General features: G+C 34.5%; 1 long non-coding RNA gene across 1 annotated transcript in view; it reads left to right on the forward strand.

The window, feature by feature from the left end:
* Positions 1-18,955, forward strand: part of LOC118737508 — a 44,434-nt gene extending 25,479 nt beyond the window's left edge. Inside the window, exon 2 of the long non-coding RNA XR_004992823.1 lies at positions 18,493-18,955. This is a non-coding gene — a long non-coding RNA (uncharacterized LOC118737508). The remainder of the gene's footprint in view (positions 1-18,492) is intronic.
* Positions 18,956-20,563: the final 1,608 nt, after the last annotated feature.

Below are 20,563 nucleotides of genomic sequence, written 5' to 3' on the forward strand. Positions count from 1 at the left end.
AAAAATGGGATGACAACTGGACAATTTTTGTCAAAAGTATATGTAACCGTGAAAAAGCAAAAATATAGCAGTACCAAAATTGCTACAACCGAGCTCAAGAGAGTGAACTAAAGAAAATATAAAACTGCAAACAAGAAGAACAGCAAACTTGGTAGACGAATGTTGAAAGTTGGAAATTTATTGTGGAGCGGTGGTCGAAACGACTGTGCACGCAGCGAGAGCATTGTGAAAAGGGTGGTAAACAACGACAATTGCCAGTTGTTGCAAGTAGCGCTGACTGTTAAAAGCATACACCCACACAACTGGTAACGCTGAGGCACCAAGAACAATAATGACAAAAGTAGGGGTACGAGACAAGTACAAGAAAACTGAAAAGAGCAAGAAGAGGAAAATGGACATAACAGAAACGCGTTTTATAAATTTCATGAGATCCCTTTTTTCGTTGAAGTTCTCTATTTTGGCTTGGGCACTATACATAGAAAACAAGAGCAGCTAATAAATCTAACAAAAGGATCAGCGCAAGCCTCATTCGAAAACAAAAACCGTACAGTTGATGATTTGCTTTGGATGCTACATATACATATATGTTTAATTTATTTCAAATGGGGAATTTGTTTTTGGAAAAATTTCAAAAACAGTTATTTTGTTTACTTGTTTTACTTATGTGGCAAAACTGTCTCCCTACGTATCCATACTTTGCTATTTGAAGTCAAAGAGTAAGGTCCTTCAATTGGGATTTCCAGCAGAAATTTTCAATGTCTGGCCATAGAGAGAATTGATGCTCAAAAAATTAAAAAGCTATAAGTCTGACCTTTAATTAGGTAAGAATTACGTAAATTACTGAGACCCTCATCACTCGTGATTTCAGTAATTCAAATCCTTATAAAAAATCTTGTTTTTTAAGAAAATAACAATATGCTGATCCGATTCGGCTGACAGCCACGCATTTGAATACAGAGTTTTATTCAAAATTTTCGTTACTTGAAAATAATAATTTATTTTCCATAACCACCTATATTTAGCTCGTTATAAGCACATATTTTTCAAACCAGTCGCAGAAGAAAAGATTAGAAATGAATTACAAAAACTAAAATCGAAAAGCGCTGATGGCGTTACATGTTCCCCAAATTCTTAAACAGCCAAAGGAATGAGACTAAAGAATTATTTTTAAAAAGCTTTAGAAAAACTTGACACATATGGTTTAGCTTGTAAGCGCTGTTTAAACAATGATCTCGCCATTATCTATATTCTTCAAGTGAAGATGAAAGTCAGGAGGATACATCTGACATTTTCAGCCACGATGCAGTTCTCATTACTTTTTATTGAATGTAATATTACAATTTTATTATTACTAAAAATTACTAACTTTTCCATTTTTATTTACCTAAGTATTTTATTTAAAATAAATAACAACTTAAAACAATAACTTCATACGAAAGCCTCATACGTATGTATGTATGTGTGTAAAGGCACAGTATGGAAACAAATAGTCAAACTGGAATCAGGGTAGCCGTTTTGGGCTTTTCCTACCAAAATTGGTAGGTTTTTTTTTTTGTCGTTGGTAGGATGGTAGGACGCTTAAAATTTTGGTAGAATTCTTTGCGCATAAAACAGAACACATCTCTGGTTTGTAGTAATGTATCACAGCTTTTCCCCTATTCTGTTTCTTGGATGGGTCCAACTGTTTGCCAAATACTTTAAAAAACTCATTGCTTACTAGCGTAGGCAGATTTTCACCAATTAACTTCGGCGATTCGCTGAACTCCGTATACGCTATAAAAAGTTATATCCACTAGGTATCTAAAGGGATATCAAGTAATTGAATTGACGAACGTAAAGGCAGGTTTATAAATCAAATATTTTTCTTTGAAATGCAGTTCCGCGAGCGATTCAAATGCATACTACATAACAAATGTACGTGTTTAGGGAATGTTTTATTTTTTATCATATTTAAAGTATAAAAACCAGCAAAAAAAATATTTACTGCCGTCAAACGCTGTTTTCTTAAATGGTAGGAAAGAAGCCATTTTGGTTGGTTTTCGAATCCTCTCTCTTTTACAGTGGTAACCCTGACTGGAATCAAACAGATAAAAGAATTGTATATTGCAGATATACATACATATGTATGTATGTATGTGCATAGCAAGGGCAGATAGTGACAACAGCATAATATTAAAGCTGAAGCACAACACCGGCGAACGGCAAATTTTTCGTCGCGAATGTTCGCCGAGATAATTAAAACACACTGATTTATATGAGAACGCGCACAACCAAAGCAAACGACGAAGTTTGCTCGACGACTGTTCGCGACGATAGATTTATTTCTATCGCCGCGGTCAACGGCAACGACAAAAAAAGGCCATGATGACCATACTTTAAAAATTATCGTAATATTAGTTTAAAAGTAAAATAATATACCTTATATTTTTCTATCAGAGATTAATCTAGTAAAACGTAAGTTTACTAGTAGTTATATTTAAAGACTATTTCTATATTTTAAACTTCTTCTTGCTGGTATTTTCCCTCTTCGTTGTAAAATCTTCCTTCTTGAAACATGGTCACCTTATCAGTTGACAGCTTTCGAACCGCTCGATACCGCTCTATTTGTGTTTCAGTAAGCGAATTAGCTGGGCGAAAGTTGGTCGTCGGCATCGCTCTGCTGGGCGAAATTTGCCATTCGCCGGGTATTGTGTTTCAAGCATTAAGCAAGGACAAGGCACTGCTGGCCTGTGGCGGCTAGAAAAGGGAAAAGTCCACAACAGAACAAGTTTGCACAGCAGTACAGCAGAAATTTCACAGCGAGCGTGTCCAAGGCCACTGCTAATACTTAGTAGGCGCCACAATATCAGCAACAGAGACTCGATCAAAAAGAATATAGACGCAGCGACATAGTGACGTCTTCAACAGACGAAGTGATACCCACGTTGTGTGTATGCAAAAAACAGTGGATGCCAAAAGCAATTAATGCAGACACAACAACTGAATTGCCGATAGCAGCAACAACTATAAAAATAAATATTAATATTATTATAATCAGTAGGCAACCACAGCAGCAGCAGGAAAGAAAGCAACAATGAACTACATCAACCGCAAAATCAACGGCAGAAACAGCAGCAGTCGCAGCCGCAGGCTCAGAAGGCGCCAAAAACAGCAAACTCCACAAATCAAAACTTTTCGCTGCGAATGCAAATGCAACCGCTGGCAGAACCATAACAATTGAACCAAAGCCGCGCTTATTCATTTTATGAATACATTTTGGGGTAGCTTATTCTAAAACAATGGCAAAAAAGATCCATTGGCGGTAGGTGCAAAAAGAAAAGCTAAAATGCATAAAATGCTTTGGGAAAAGCTAAACATCAAAGCTCCTAAACCTAAACGCAGTGGAACTAGTAATAGTAATAGCAATAACGGAAATACAGCCAAAAAAGCATTTAAAAATCTCGAATTGTTTGCATACTCCCTTCTTCTTGATAAGAAACTACTCAGAAACGTCAAAATCGTCTTAAAATGTTTACCGTGTTGTCATCCAATTAATGATCTTCATTCTAAGGCGTTTGGTAGCGAAACTGCTGAAATGTGCATTAAATCCCATGACAGATCTTTTAAATTTATGCAAGTATATAGACAAAAAAGTTTACCGTCAAAAGCTCCTCGAATTTTATCTCGAAAGTATAACTTTACTTTAAATTCCAAATCCCAAGGAGACTAATCAATCTAAAAATGTAGAGGAATCAGAAAACGACCTCCTCCATGTGGAACAAACATGCGAAGAAAAAACATGGAATATTTAAAAAATGTACACTCACCAAAAATTTAAAAAATGTCAGAAATTAAGCCCTTCCTAGATATTACATTTGACGTATGCATACTGCAGGTGACGCAGGCAAACAACAGGTCAAAAGTTCGGACTCGGTATAAACCACTTAAAAATCACCTTTACAACAGTTCGTTGGTTGAGTGCAAAAAAGTTCTAAGGCCTTTTTTTGAAGTGAAACTTTAGCGGCGGTGGGTTGGTTGGGGGTAAATAGGTAAATTCAACGGAAATCGCACACGGAAATGGTGCAATGGAAATGGTTGGGACTGAAACAAGTGCTTCTTGAGCGTATGCAAATGGTATTAATTTAACAAAAACATGCTAATAAAAGCTTAAAGAATAACACTTTGAAAAAGACCAATACAAGAACAAAAGTAAAGAGGAGTACGTACGTAGATAAAGAAAAGGATAAAGGCGAAGGTTAAATTAAAATCAAAAACAAAGATACGTGAAGATAAAGGTAAAAATTAAGATCAAAGTAAATTTAAGCACTTTACTTATATAAGGGCAAAGACGAAGGGGAATATGTATATAAGGAAAATGATAAATATAAAATTAAAAACAAACATAAATATAAAGAAAAAGATGAAGATGAGGATACCGATAAAAGTGAAGATGAATATAGAAGAAGAAAGATTAAAATAAAGGTCATTATAGGGAAAAGGATATATCTTCGTAACGTTTGTAGTGAAATCTGAACAAACAAGAAAGCGTGCTGATATAAACGTCGTAAAAACGTGGTAAAAACACGATAATATAGCTTAAATAATGTAAAAGCCTGAAGGAGCGTCAAAAATCACGAAAATTTCGCTCAACTGTCGAGATATGTACTATGTGTTACGAGTTTTCCGTTTACCAACTTAATGAGAGCCAAAAGCTTGCTACAGCGATCATCTTAGCGGTTACTTTTTGACTACTCCTGTGAAACCACAGCAACCCGCCCATGTAAAGGCACTTCTTGCACTTCGTTCAGTAACTCTGCCCACTTTGAATGTTTCCAATTTTGCCGCAGTATCTGCAGCTCATTCATTGTTTTTTTCTTTTGCCTTTACGTTAATTTCCTTTGCTTTCTTGGCAATTTTCTGCTTTGTGTTGCTATTTTCCTTATAAAAACATGCTCATATATTTTTCTTGTTAATGTATTTCTAGCCACCGGCTGTCATTGCTTCTTTCCGCAAAACATACATACATATGTACTATTCTATCAGTCTGTGCCACCTAGCTCTCGCACCACTTTATTGCTATTGCTTCCGTTTTTCTTGTTGGTATTTAATTACATGGAGGCTGCCAAATTTATGGCAATTTAGAGATTTCATTAATTGGAAAAATGTTTTGCAAGAAGTCAAGTATGTGCGTATTTGCGTGCCCTGCCAAAGGAAAAGCAAAATCTTCGGTATTTCCGATATACACAACGTTGCTTATCCGTTTATATGGCAAATTAAAGTCAGTGATAAAATGAGTTAAGAAAGCTAAATTATCAGCCTCAGTGGAACTTCAATAAAATTTAACTTATTTGCAGTAGTTACGCTGGGTATAAATTTAAAAAAAAACTTCGTATTCTGTATCTTTCTTGACATCTTTTTCAGGTGATCACGCCGACACACGGGCAGTCATTAAGCACTCACGTTGTATTAAATATTTTACCCCGTAGTTAAATTAGTTTGATAGAACATGCCTTTGTAAAAGGAAAATTTTAGTATGAAATCACTTTTTTTTAATTTTTCAATAGTAGAAACATCCATATGAGGTTTCATGTGAAAAGAGGGGAGGGGGAATATACATATATGGTGCGTTCCATACCAAAACGAACGGGTTCACACTTCATGTGTTTGATTTGTTTAAAATTTTAAGGGTTGATGCGTAAACATAAGTAAAAAATAAATATGAAATTTGAGCTTGATTAAACAATTTTTAAAACCTTTATAGCACAAAAACAAATCGATTTAATACTTTTCCAAATATCTCGTGAAATGGGCGAGGAAAAAATTTTAAAGAAAAAATCAATCAAAATTCTATATGAAAAGAAATATTTAAAAAAAATTTCTTGAAAAATTTATCACATACAAATTTTTTGATAAAAAAATTAGTTTTTGAAAATAAGCCATCTCAAAAAAAAATTAAGCAAAATCACAATGGTAGCTCTGAGTACTGAGCAATATTTAAGTATAGCATTATGGGGCACATTCTACAATAATTTGGGTTATGAATTTTTTTTTACACCGAAGTTGAGTAAAATGAGTAACTGAATTTACTTAAAATACTTGACATCCGCATTCGCATTCGCATTCGCATCCGCGGATGTTTATAATTCCACATTCGCAACATCCCTAGTCGATACATATCAAACCTGCCTAAGCCTACCATAAGAAACTTTGCTTCAAAAGAACCAAGTCGTATGGTATTTTTCAAATATACTTAAGTTAAAGTTAAGTTAAGTTAAGTCAAGCAAAGTTAAGTTAAGTTTAGCAAAGACTAGGGTGTTCGATTATTCGCTTTTTGCAAAGGAACCAAGTCGTATGGTATTTTTCAAATATACTTAAGTTAAAGTTAAGTTAAGTTAAGTCAAGCAAAGTTAAGTTAAGTTTAGCAAAGACTAGGGTGTTCGATTATTCGCTTTTTTCCAAAACCGCCTGGAAAGAAAGTTAGTCATATGCCACATACACTTCTGCTCATATTTCATACAAAAAAATCTTTGCGTATTTTCATTTGACCACTCATCACTTCTTTATTTATCCATCTTAATTAGAAATTTGATTTTTTTGTAGAGAACAGACTTTAGCACAAATGCAAAAATTTGACACAGAACCTGTTATTTTTTAAATTTTTCTTCTACTAAAGTTTAATATTTTTTTAAATTTTTTTCAATGAAAAAAAAACTGGAATGATTAATTAATATGTCAGAAACTGTTAGTCCTATCGGGAAGTGATGTATACATGGTTTATGGAGAATTTTATTAGCTTTCATTTACCGTTTTTCATATTAAGATTTTTAAATTGGTTCGTAATATATACGTGATTCAGTGGAACCATTTTTTATTTTAAGATGAATAACGGTAAATTGCAAACATCTCGAGAACGTATCCATAGAAAAAAACTTAACTCGATTTTCGGAATCACCGAGCAATTCCACATGGAAATTGGATAGTTGCGTCTGGAGAACAAAAATCAAAATAAAATTTGTGAGCCAGTGTTAATTATGAAAAATATCTTCATGTTGAACATATATCTCCACTTTTGGCAACACTGCTATCAAGTGCAGCAGATTTGCCGCTATTTAAACGTGACAGCGTGGTTATTATTGTTAATTCCATAAATGGAATAGATCCATTGCATAGCCTTAGGCAGGCTCATCCCAGACTATTTATTTGTAAATTTTTATAGGCCACAATAAAAATCTACAATCTACATTTTAATTCAAACCAATTTTCCAGAAATTTAACAAAATTTCAATATATTTAAGATTTCTAATACTAGACGCAAAAAGATTCTTCGACTTAAATTTTTTTTTGTACTTATTGCTACACTCATGCTTTTCAAACTTTATCCGCTCTACCGCCTCGAGCAAAACACACTTGAATATTTGTTTGGAGATCTGTCTTCCATGTGTACGTTGTGGCGTCTCCGCCTATCCTTGTTTGCCTACCCCCACACAAAGTCTACATAACTTGTATTTTTGCAACCCTAACACACAGCTAATGTATACATTTATTGGTGTTTAGCGTGTTCCGAACTCGTGGTTGTCACTTGGGAAATGTATTTATGTAGTTCTCTGTCGATAAAGTTTGATTATTCAGGGATTACTGTCGGATTGTTTTTATGCGTCCGCCCCTTATACGCAACGTAACCATTTGAAAAATGTTACAACTGCCATCATATTTATTTTGTTGTTTTTGTTGTTGGCACTAGTCTTATCCGTTTTGCATAAATTTCACAGAAGCTTGAGAATAGGGAAATAAAACAACCAAAGAAAAAATAGACACTCAAAACTTTTCGGACATGCTGGTATTGCGGAAGCAACAGCATATGGTGCTGTGGCGATGCTTGATGGGGCGACGGGTTTTAACACAATTCGTGTTGACATTCACACAATTAAGTCGCCACCAATAAAAGTAAGTCTTGGCTTAGACCGATTGCGACATGCGGCCGGACGAAGTAGTGCCGTGAAGCTACCAACAGCGTCAGCTTTTATGTACATACGTATGTATGTATATATGCATAGGTTTAACTACAATTATGTTTGCACAAAAGTTTATCTAAGGCTTAAAGTGGCCTCAACATTTGTTGCACGGTTGGTCACTCAACACACAGCCCAGACACGTAGAAAACTAATGGAAAAGAAACTACAAAAAAAAAATAACGAAAAGCTCTCTAACTAAATGGTTATCCTTTGAGGGCCAGTGTTTCGAAATTTTGGGCGGGAAAGGTAGTCGAAGTTGCTCTGTGTGTGTTTGTACGTATGTGCTTGTTATTCACATTTCTAGGGTCATTAAATTAAATGTTGCCAAATATCAACACGAATTTTAAAGCATACGTATTAATAAGTATTGAATGTGTGCATTTACATGTACATAGTTGTACAAATATTTTTAGTCTTTATGAAGACGGTAAGTTGTATGAAAAGGTGAGGAAAGACAGAAACGCACGGCGAGGTTTGATAAATATTGTCATCGGAAAAATTAAAAAATACAAAGGGAGAAGTAAAACTAAACACAATTAATGTGAAAAATCTCTTATATGTTACATCTGGCTATTTTTTGCTAAATACTCGTGTTATGCATCGTAACAATATAAGGAGCACAGTATCTTCAAAACTTCTGATACAACATCAAAGCATACTCAAATACGTAATAACCGTGTGTGCCGAAAATGGTGGCACAATTACCTTAGCCAGTGCATTACCTTCAGTTTTGAATGAAGAACCAGACTTCAATGCGAAATTGTATTTAAATGAAAACTTAAAAAATATATATCTACTAAAAAATCAAAACAACAACTCGTGCTCATATACCCCAAGCAGTGTTGCCATTTTAGTCGTTTTCCGGCTAGATTTAGCCGATTGCGATAGCAAACAGCCGGAGATTTTTCGATTTAGCCGGCAGCCGATTTATTAGCCGTTTTGCAAAAAAAAAATTGCCGTTTTTAGCCGATTTTTCTATTTGCCTTGTTTTCTTAAAAATCAAATATGTATATATGTATCCATTTTAGACTAAGCGACCCAAAATCTGTTAGAAATGGCTACTAGCCTTATCGCGGAGAAAATTAAAAATTGGGCTGATTTTGCTTATTTTTTATTTTAAACGAATATATTTTTTCTAAAGAACGCACTTTCTTCATAAAATATTTAGTTTAAATGTATTAAATTTAAGTGTGAAGTTTTATTCGCACACTTAGAGAATAACAAATTGTTTCACTGTTTGCTTAACACGCGTTTGTGTTTGGATATAGTGCCAACACTCGGAATAAATATTACAGGTAGATATTGTCTTCCCAGATAGCGCATATTTAATTCTACCTTAATTGCAAAACATCATTTTGGCTCACTCCCAAAGGTTTAAGGTAAGGGAAAAATTGATATTTTCAAGCACTATGTACACATATGTATTTTTTTAAACCAAATTTTTGCTGCGAACATTTTTAAATACCAAAAACCGAATGCCAACTTGAATTAAAAGAACCAACACTGAAATGCGTCAAAATGAAAATAAAAGAGCACAAATATCTATGTAAAGCAAAACTCTCTGGGAACCCTACAAGACATCTGCCGGTCATATGACTGCTCATCAAAATTGGAGATCTGTAGCCATTTGGCATCATATTTTACATCAGAATTGAAGGGATTTCTGAAAAATATGACCAGTTCGTTGTTTTACTGTCTTAAAATTGAAGGGAAATTTTTACAGCGTTTTTTATGTGTATTGGTTTCTATTTGAGTATATTAGGAATCGGTCAGTCTGAAAGTCCTTGTAGGGAAGACAATAGGTTTGTTCGTCGAAAACCCAGCGAGAATTATCACTCAAAATATCAGATAGTAAGAAAAAATGCTCCCAAATTCTCTCTTGCAATTTTCTGTACGAACGCAGTGTAGAATTTTTAAAATTCTTTCAGAGGGACAAAAAACAGGATCTACATGTCTTGTCAGTTATACTTTCTTCAACATACGTTTCAATTTCTTTGTCGGGTTTACTATATCGACTCTGGTTGAGATTGCATTCCGATTAAGAATACAGTTTTTTTTTGGCCGAGTACTTTTCAAATCATTGGAATTAACTAAATTAATTAAGTAAACAAGTATTAACTTACATTTTTCATTTTAAAATCGCTCCAGTTTATAAATTTTTAAATTTAACGAACTTGTTTATTCAAATTATCGTCGACAAAAAATCCAACCATGTGCCACAATCATATGTTTTTCCTAATTGCAAATTCTTGCTGGCAAAATTTTTTCCGGCTTGAATTTGCAACTTCTCTCCAAGAAATAGTCTTTCTACTCGTGATATATTTAAATAAAACATGTGAAATTTAGTTGTAGCAGTTTAGCCGATTTTTTTTGTTGCCAATTTAGTCGGTTGGTCCAAAAAGTTCTGGCAACACTGACCCCAAGTTGTGAATGTAACGTATTTGCCCCGTATCACCACGTTTACTGGCACGCCTTAACGTAAAAGTCATATTATTTAAAGGTAATTAAAAATTGTCCCGTAATATTTTTCTACCGCATTATTCACGAATACTTATAATGTATATTGGTTTCTTAATGTATATAACAATTTTAGAATGAATTTCGAGTGTGTCAATAAAAATTGAAAATGTAATTCTTTTTTTATTTGGTGGCACATTTGGAAAAAAGAATATTTCCACCGTTTAATGTTAACATCTTTAAGAGTCTTAAGCTTTTAAAATGAAAAAAAAAATCGTTAAATTTCAAAAATTGCAAAATAGCTACGACAGATGTTCTGCATGCTGCCATTTTTTTCTATTTGGTGACACACTTTTAGGGATAAATCGATAGTATAGGTAGGATGTAATAATAGAGCCCAAAATTTATGACCGATTGAGTGCTGCGCTAATTAATCCGGAGCTCAAGCAGAAATTCAGACTCCTACAAATATTTTTGGCCGATATTTATGCTGCAACTTACCTCTCCCAACTCTCGTCTAAAAACTTGTATGAACAGTCTAGCAGCTATAAAGGAGTTTGCGTTTGTGATGGCAAACTCACTTTGGGTACGACAATGCAGAGATAGGATAGATAAGCGATGCGGATACAGCGATGATGTAGAACGCATTAACCACCTGCTAGCAGGACATTCTAGCACTCTCAAGGTTAGAGTGCAAACTATTAGTGTGGAGACTCTCAGGATTTTGACTCATACCATTTCATATACATAGCTAAGTTAGGGCTAGGTACACTAGAGAAGCTCCTTTGCATTATATTGGCTTAGTAGCAAATAACTTGGTGGAAAAGTCGACACTATGACAGTGGCAGTTAACATATCAATTGTTTGCACGCAGCACCATACGACAGGTGGCGTATAGCCAGACTGCGTTATTTCTCAGGTCAAAATTAAAAATGGGTCAGTAATAGAGCGAGAGATGTGGAAGAGAAGACTAATATTTGATTGCCACAACTTCAGATTTTGGTAGAACACACTTAAGTAGGTACCTTGGCTCTAAATCATTCTCTTCACTGAAGCTGCTTTTTAAGCTCGCAGAAAGGTGTATTGCGATTCAGATCTGAAAGATTACGCCTCCAAAGTCTTGGGAAAAATAGAGACCAGTTATTGACCTACGCTCGACCGGTCAAGCGAACCACCTCCGCAGCTTTCGTAAGACTATCTGGAAAATTAAAAATATGATCAGATATTATCTTGGAATCATAAAGTTGTGTAATTGCCACTTTCAATGCATTACTTGCATTAAATAGTACATTTATAAAGGCTTATATAAGGATTCGCTGATATGTTTAATGTGGTTTTTAAATTACCTCGGAGTTGAGTATTTAAATTTCGCAAATTCGATTGAACTAAACAAGGACGAACCCATTGCTTTAATTGTGGTGCTTTTGTCTATGCTAACGTGCACACGTATGCACATACGCTATTCACATATGTAAACATTATCCTAAAAAAATCTTAATTAAAATACACAAACAGATAATGAATGCAATTAGTATGCATGGCGATCTTTTCCAATGGTGTGGCGTGTGCAAAACATATACGAATGTAAAATTTAACGGCATGAATACGACAGCATGCTTGCGATATTTAAATTAATATTTGGAATTGAAATATGTTTAAAAATAAACACACACACACACATATGCACGTTAATGCCCAGTTGGAAAATCGGGAATGCATAACGACTACGTTTGAATGAAAAGATGCATATCAGTGTAAGCGAGTGGGTAATGTGTAGCGATAGAAGGGATACGGTGTTGTTTAGAAACCAAAACAAAAATTAAGTATGTTAACAGCTGCGACTACAAACTTGTTGGTCGCGGATTCAAATCCTGTGGCACGAATTGGTCAAAAATATTTGCTATCGAAAAGAAATATAGATACTTTCAATTTTTTTGTAGTCTCTCCCCAGTGCAGTATGCCTACCCGAAAGGACACGGAAATTGCTTTACACTCGCTGTCGCGCCATTACGGATGCTTTGATGATTTTGGTGTGGACCCTATCGTAGCTGCTCCGGTTGAGACTTTACTCGTTAGACGGAAGATAATGGCTAGGTTAGGCAACACTATACTAAGAAGAGAGGTCTGTCGTATAAGGCAAATACCCAAATACCCTAATGGACATTCTGCGCTCTAATATGACAGCGTTTAGGAACTGGACAGAGAGTAGGGTACAAGAAATAAACCTTGATAAAACTGAAGTGCTTCCCTTCACAACACCTAAGTAGCTCCAGCATTTTTTTTTTTTTGCTATCACGGTTGCTCAAAGGACCACCACGATCAAAGCGCTAGAAGTGGTAATCAATTCACCTACAGTCTGGTAGAAAAACACGTGGTCGCCGCTACGGCGCTCAGACTAAAAAGTAAACCCATCTACGGTAGGCTCTTTAAGATGAACATCCCGTCGAAAAGAGAATATTGCAGAAGTTGCAGAGAAGATGAGCTTCAAAATGGTTCTATGCAGAATAGTCACTGAGGTTCCCGTGTTCCAGATAAAGTTGTGTCAAAATATGACATAGTGAAAACCAGCCTTAACACAACGAACAAATATACATTATTTGTCTATATCAATTTTCGATAGTCACATCGAACCACAGTTTCAATTCTTGGCCAACCAATTTCGTATAACTACGAATTTGTTCGACTCACTCACTCACTCATCCCAAACCTCTTTTCAGTCGTTAATTCAAATGCAAATTCAAATTCTGTTCAACAAAATATCAAAGTGGGCATGGTCTATGCGTGGCCCTAACAGATATGCATATCGTCGTTTAAAGTACAAAAACGCGTAACTGATATCTTTTGCCACAAATTGGAATTGCTCACCGAAGCTCTTGGATTAAGCCTTATCCATTCTTCCTGAAATATACTAGCCAGAAACGCGATTGCTTTATAGAAGAGAGAACAATTTTGAAATATAAGTGTTTTTACTCTCTACAAAATAATTTATGCAACATCAAATACACGGTTTTTCATTATCTTAATACGCGGTTTTGTACTTTAAACGACGATATGTATGTACGAGTATACTGCTCCTATAGTAAAAGTATGTCGACGCGCTGGTATGTGAAATTTTATTCCGATGCAACACCAAGTGCAAAGTCGTCATGACCTTCCACTTCTGTTAGCGGTTTTTTTTTTCAAATGAAGGCAGTTGTCGAACAACTTCTCTGCTCATCTGCCTGCATTGCCAGTGGACACAGAATTGGACAGTTAGATTAATTGGACAACAGGCCACTGAAATTTTTCACATATTGGTCTCAGATAATATTTCCTAAAACTTAAAATTAAAAAAATCCTTACTGCTATTAAGGGCCTGATGCATATGTAACATTGTAAACCAATTCTAATTCTAAAAAATTTAAAAATTTTAATGAATTTTTTAAAACTCCACCATGAAATAATTATTATTCTGGGTCTCTGGTCAAAAGCTAACATAAGGCAAGCAAACCGTCAACTTTTGACGAAATAACAGGTTCACCAGTCACTTATGTCTGGGATCGCAATAATTCATACACCGTTAATTCGAAATAACTAAATAATCGCAATAATGGTTTTCACAAATAATGACTGCAATCTCAGCGTTTGTGGAGAAAATCTGCATATGAAAGGGGCTGTTGGGAGAAATAAACTGTCAGCTTTTCTCCCGTCGTTTGCTCTTCTTTTGAACTCGAAAATGCTTGTAGGGTACAATGCAGCGCATTACGTGGAAAACTTTCTTCAGTTACGATCGAAATACGAAAAACGGTGCATGAATACAAATGGAAAGATCTGAAGCGAACAGTTGTTTTTTGCATCAAACGATGTGGGGACTTTTAATTCAATGAAATGCATAATAATTAAACAAAATTTTGAGTTGTTTGTTAGTTACGGCCTTTTGCATTTCAGTTAGCAACGTTAGTCACAGATTTTTGTATTTTAGGTGACGAAATACTCTTTATGGAATCAGTGTTAACTTTTTCCAAAAAATCGATTTATGAATCATAATGGAAACCCTGCTTTATCAACTGAAAGGAAATTTTTATTGTCACAATGCAACGAATGTTCTTTACTTATGTGGACCTAAATTGAACAATGTGCGTAAAAAGCTAACTAAAACTTCAAGATTTGTGTTGTGTGACATTTCGAAGTTCATTTCAAATTTTGGCGCGACGATGAATTCCAATTTTATTCAAGAACCTTCTGTAAATTTGACAGATATACAACTCTGCCAAATAACGCACGCAAATCGATTTCGATTTATCAAATGTGAAAAACTTGCGTGCGTGCGTAGAAGAAGTCACGCCGGCAATATAAGGTTGAACCGTAAAGGTTTTTATAGGGATCAATTAAGATTGAAGTTAATTTAGGCGGTGCCCGCAAAGTATAGCAACGATTTGAAAGTAGCACTCGGTGCGAACTCGGTTGGACACCACTGGTGAAGTCCTAGAACTAAAGCGGAATATCATCGACGAAAATTAAAACTTTTGACCCAAAAATTTACGGAATTTCGAGAAATGTCATTCATTTAGTTGCTGCCTCGGTGCCAGCTGAGTGCCTTTTTTCAAAAGCTGATGCTATAGGCACCGAGCAACGCAACCGCTTAGCAACAATACGCTTATCAAGGCTTTAGTTTGGTTAAATAATAAATAATTATCGGCGCTAAAAATACTCGTTTTATTTATTTAAGGCTAATTAACAAGAGAAATGTTTTTGTAAAAAAGGGCCTCTCGATTGATCGATTATTTCTAAATAATTGCAATTAATTGCAATAAAAGTTTGTTTGTTTGTGATTAATCATATGATTAATTAATCGAATATTTTTTTTTTGCCATACCTAGTCAGTACCGTATCGTATGGTATTGGTGCTTGAATTGTTTTCAAGTTATCTGGCAAAAATTTTGCTAAAAAAAATTAAAAAAAAAATATTGACAAAACTTCCTTGTGCATCATTAACTGGGCCTATCTTTATCTTTGTCGTGGAATTCATTTCGAGGAAATATAATTTGCTGTTGCAGGCGATTCGGCGCTTATATTTTTTTTTGTTTTTGAGTAAAAATTAAAAAAAAAAAAATTGACAAAACTTCCTGTGCATCTATTAACTGTGGCTATCTTTATCTTTGTCGTGGAATTCATTTCAAGGAAATATTATTTGCTGTTGCAAGCAATTCGGGGCTTACATTTTTTTTTTGATTTTGTTTTTGAGTACTTTCTCTTCTAAATATTTATAAACAACGCTCTTTAATTGAAAACGCGCATGTGCATAAACAAGTACCTACTAATGTACATATGTGTGTGTAAATAAGTCAACAAGTTTGACTACCCACTGGGAAAATAGGTAATCACCTTACGAGGTAAGTAAGTCATGTTTTCTCTCAATTTTTAGTACCAGTAAAGCAAAAAATGAACAAATACGAACATAGAGCAGTCGCTAGGAGAAGTTCGGCGCTTGGAAATAACTTCGCCTGCTCGTTATTTTGCAGCTGACAATGTAATATGTCGTCGGAGGTGTTCATTTTGTGCTTTACTAGTAGATGACATTGGTCATAATGACAATTTTGGTACTAAAAACTGAAAGAAAACATGGCTTACCTCGTAAGGTGCTTACCCATTTTCCCAGTGGGTAATGCTGGTTGCAATGGTATGCCACATGTATTACATTCGACTGACTACAAAGTACGTATTGCTGTGTATACCTGTATTTTTTCCCCCCAACTCACCCAGCATTCATTTTGTCTCTAACCATACGCTTGGCGCTGTTCTTTTCTTGCTATTTCCACTTTCCTTTTCCTTGAACTGTGGATTTAAATGTTTTTGTTTTTATTGTTATGTATCGCGTGACTTATGCGTATGTTTCTTGTCGCGTTTGTTACACCCTCATAGTCTTGAATGTTTACTAATAGCCAATAAAGCATTCATCATGAGACAGTGAAAACAAAAGACTTAAAGACATGCAAACATTCAAAGTAGGGTGGCTCTTATATAATGCTCGTAGATAAAGAATTTTTTTTATGCAGTAGAATTTTTTTTTTTTTTTTGATTCCAAAAATGGACGATGCTGTTTTTCCCAAAAAACCGTATACGAAATAATACTTTATTTGTTACCTAAATTTTTTAGTCCGCTTAAGTACTCTCTAAAAATGTTTTGTTTAAATTTACGCATATAAAGAGAGGTAACCAGTTTCCTCTCCTAATGTGTGCAAATTTACACACAGTATAATAAAACTAAACTGTGCTGTTTACAATTACATACCGAATTTAACGCGTAGAGCAAAATTACACATAAAATGTTTAAAATAGAGTAAAGATAACCACTAAATATTTATTATAAGTAAAAAATTTATTTCTAGTTTAAAAATTTTTACAATTTTAAACATTTCATGTATATATTTTAAAATCTCACGTTCAAAATCAAATTTTGAACATATTGTGCATATATTTAAAATATTCTGGTTGAAAAATAAATACTTTTCAGTAGTAGTTTTACATGCACATTTTAGAGTCGTTAATACAAAAATGCACATGCATACAGTTATGTGAAAATAAAACTATAGTTTAAAAACTAAAAACACGCTTTTATTACATCAAGTACCAAAAAGTATAAAATAATTTATAGATATAGCGATTTCGTTTAGAAGAACAGGAAGTTCCCTAAGATGATTTATTTTAACTTTTTTAAATTAGCTAAAAATAGGATTAAAGTGATAGCCTCGTATCATAATCAAAATAAAGTCCACTGTAAAGTTTGTTGCAGCTTTTGGACATAATTTTCAACGGGATATCTGTAGTCATACTACGGGTCAATCACCTTAATCCAATTTGTAGCTAATTTAAAAAAGTTAAATTAAATCATAAATACGGTTTTCCAAATATCTCGACCACGTATCGGTAAAATTTTTTGTGGAATTGTTTATTATCATACAAGTAATATACATACGTTTTAAATATGAACCAATCAGACTATAAATGGGGGTTTAACAAATATCTCGTCTCCTGCGCTACTTAGCGGATTAGGTCATAGTTTATATTGCATTGTCCTCCAAAATATGGACACGACAATTTGACCAGTTTTAACTATTTTTCTTTTGTTTATTTAATGTTTATTTATTTATTAAAGTCTAGGAAATTATATAATATTTAAACACCATATAAATTCACATTTCAAACTTTATAGAAAAATGTAACAACTTTTTGCAACAGCAAACTAATCATCAATAATTTTTAGAAAAATTCTAAATATGCTCTAGCCCATTAAATTCTTATAAAATAAAGTGTAAAGTCTGAGTACGCGTACTGTGCATAACTTCGCACAGCCACTGGTACCACTGCAATTTAAATGTCACTTAAGAAAATGTGAGGCAAAGTCTTAACTTAACAGATCGCTACTTTTTTTCGAGTGCTGCTAATTTATATGCAAAGTACATACAAAATTACAGTTGGAAACCTATGCGAAGTATACATAATCAGATCATAAAGATTCCCGTTGAGTTTTAATAATTTTATGGCCGACGGTGTTTTTGGTTTAATAACTTAGTATGGAAGAAAACGCGTGGCATAGATAGCACAAAAAAATCAAGTGTATTTTGTAGATACTTCAAACTTTCCGTTGTGAAACATTGTTGAATTTTTTGAAATTTCTGTAAAAGTTAGAAATTTGGATTTACATTGCTTTTGTTAGACCGTATCATTTTGTCGCGGCGTGTACAAAAGTAGTTCATTTATTTTATTGAAAAACTTTTTCAATAAACAACTAATACTCGTACTGTAAAAAATGCTTTGCATATTGAAGCAAACGAATTTCAAACAATATTTCGTACAATTTTCAAAAAGGATTATTCGAGTTAAGCATAATTTTATGTTTTATAGTCGATATTTTTAAATTAGCCACACATGTATTGGAACTTATTTTCAAAGTTTATAAGTAGAAATATTTATATTATACCCAAATCATTAAGAAATATCAATGCTGTTCCCTAAATAATTACCATTTACATATTATTGAGCCAAATTTTTTTGTTTATTTTAGGAAACGATTTTTCAATTGGATAATGCTGTATATATGTAGTATGACACCCACTCATACATACTTCACCAGGTATCAATACATCCACAAAAAGTCACTATTTAGTACATATTTTGGGACGGTGACGTCATTGGTCTGACGTTGCAGAGGCGATCACCGTCAACGACGATTGCTAATTGACTTTAGCCCTAATTGAACGTAGGCGATATGTGGTTACAGTCGACGGCTCAGCGTGATACACAGCGGATGCCAGGATGGATATTCTGCATAATGAAAATATGATTATACCTCGGAGAGAAGACAGCAAATGGCCACCAAAATCGTGAGATTTTACTTCGCTATAAGCCGCCATTGACCGCGCCACCGTGAGATATTTGAACGGCGGATATTTGAACCGTATTGTATAATGCAAATAATCGAATACATGTGACTGAAAAAAAATAAAAATAATTGCATTAATATCTAACGCGCAGCTTGTTTTCTTCCATTTTAACATCGACTTGCCAAGTTTTAATTCTTATGCAACTGATATAAACTTGGGGGAAGTGTAGACAAAATGAAATCTCAAAAATAAGAGCCAACCTAATATACATACATATATAAACTTAGGAGGTGTAATGCTGTATGCATAAAAAATGCTATTTATATCATTATAGCAAAAACAAACAACAACTAAATTATTAATTACTACAAATTAAGGAATGTGTGCTTGCCTTTATTATTTGTTGTCGTTGGTGGTGGGACATGGCTCCTGAGCGCTGAGTGGATAGGTGGCGACACATCTTGACATTGGCACAGTGATTCATTGTATGTATACTTTTGTGTTTGTCCATATGCACATACATACATTATTTATTGTATGGCAAGATTTTACATGCATATACATATGTATGTATATGGTGGGTGTATAAAATTATATTAAATGGAACTAAATAATCAGTTGGACTGTCTGCTTCTTGATAAAAACGTCCAACTTCCTCTTGTGGGAAATGGCGCATATGCTGACGACTTCGCTATATAAACTGGATTGTGGTCTCTATAAATTCATAACTGATTCACTTCACAAGAAGGCGGAAAACTCCGCCGGCAACTCCACCGGAGATAAATAGGTTTAACATAAGTCTTACGAAAAAAAGTTAAAATCTTAGTCGTTACTCTGAATAAAAAGCTGAGCTGGAAGAAGAACCTCCAAAGCTTAGCGGTATGAGAAGTCTTCTATAGCTCACTACTCGCGCCGAAGCTTACCATAGACGTCTATTCCTTCCTCTATGAAAACACTGCTCATCTTTGGAAATTTATTTTCATTCACACTGGGCGTCACACATAGGTGTATTTGAACGATTTACGCGGCCATAAACCAATTTGACAAAATTTTGAAGGAAACTTTAAAAATTAGTCACATTCGGTAAAGAACATTTTTCAGTCCCCCTCACTTTTCTGAATTGCACAGGGAACGCTTACCGTTGACCGGAAACAGAATATTCTAACGCTGCTTATACATAAATAAATTTTTGCTCTCTAGAAAGATCGTGACGGTTTTAAGTTAATACTTTTATTCGATTGTATGAGCTTATCAATCGCAGCGATTTGGCTTTAGTATAAAAGTTTAACTTTCATTTAAATTTCCGAAAAGTTGTACTTCAACAAATTTTTATACAAAAAATTTTTCAGCACTAAATTCTGCATAAGTTGCTGCACAGCCTATACCATTGTTATCTATCTACTCACACAATCCTGACATGTAAACAGACTCCTTCAGCAGCAACAAATCAGCGATCGACAGCCGCTCCTTCGTACACAAATAATTCACTGTCACTTGCCACTGAAAATGGGGATGTCGACGCTGACGACGGTAGGCATTCTATACAATTGTCCGTATTGGCACTGTACCCTTTTTTACGGACTAATATTAGAACGCCGTGAGCACGCGCTGTTGTTGACAAATTTATATGTGACCAGATTGTGGCAACATGTTGTCAGCGACAATGACAAAAACTACAGAACCGAGCAGTAAAAAAAAACGAAAATTTATAGGGCAAGGAGGATACCGAGCGCACCAACACTTTATTTACTG

The sequence above is a fragment of the Rhagoletis pomonella genome, unplaced genomic scaffold, assembly GCF_013731165.1.
Source record: "Rhagoletis pomonella isolate Grant_MI unplaced genomic scaffold, Rhpom_1.0 Rhpom_scaffold_00004, whole genome shotgun sequence".
NCBI lineage: Eukaryota > Metazoa > Arthropoda > Insecta > Diptera > Tephritidae > Rhagoletis > Rhagoletis pomonella.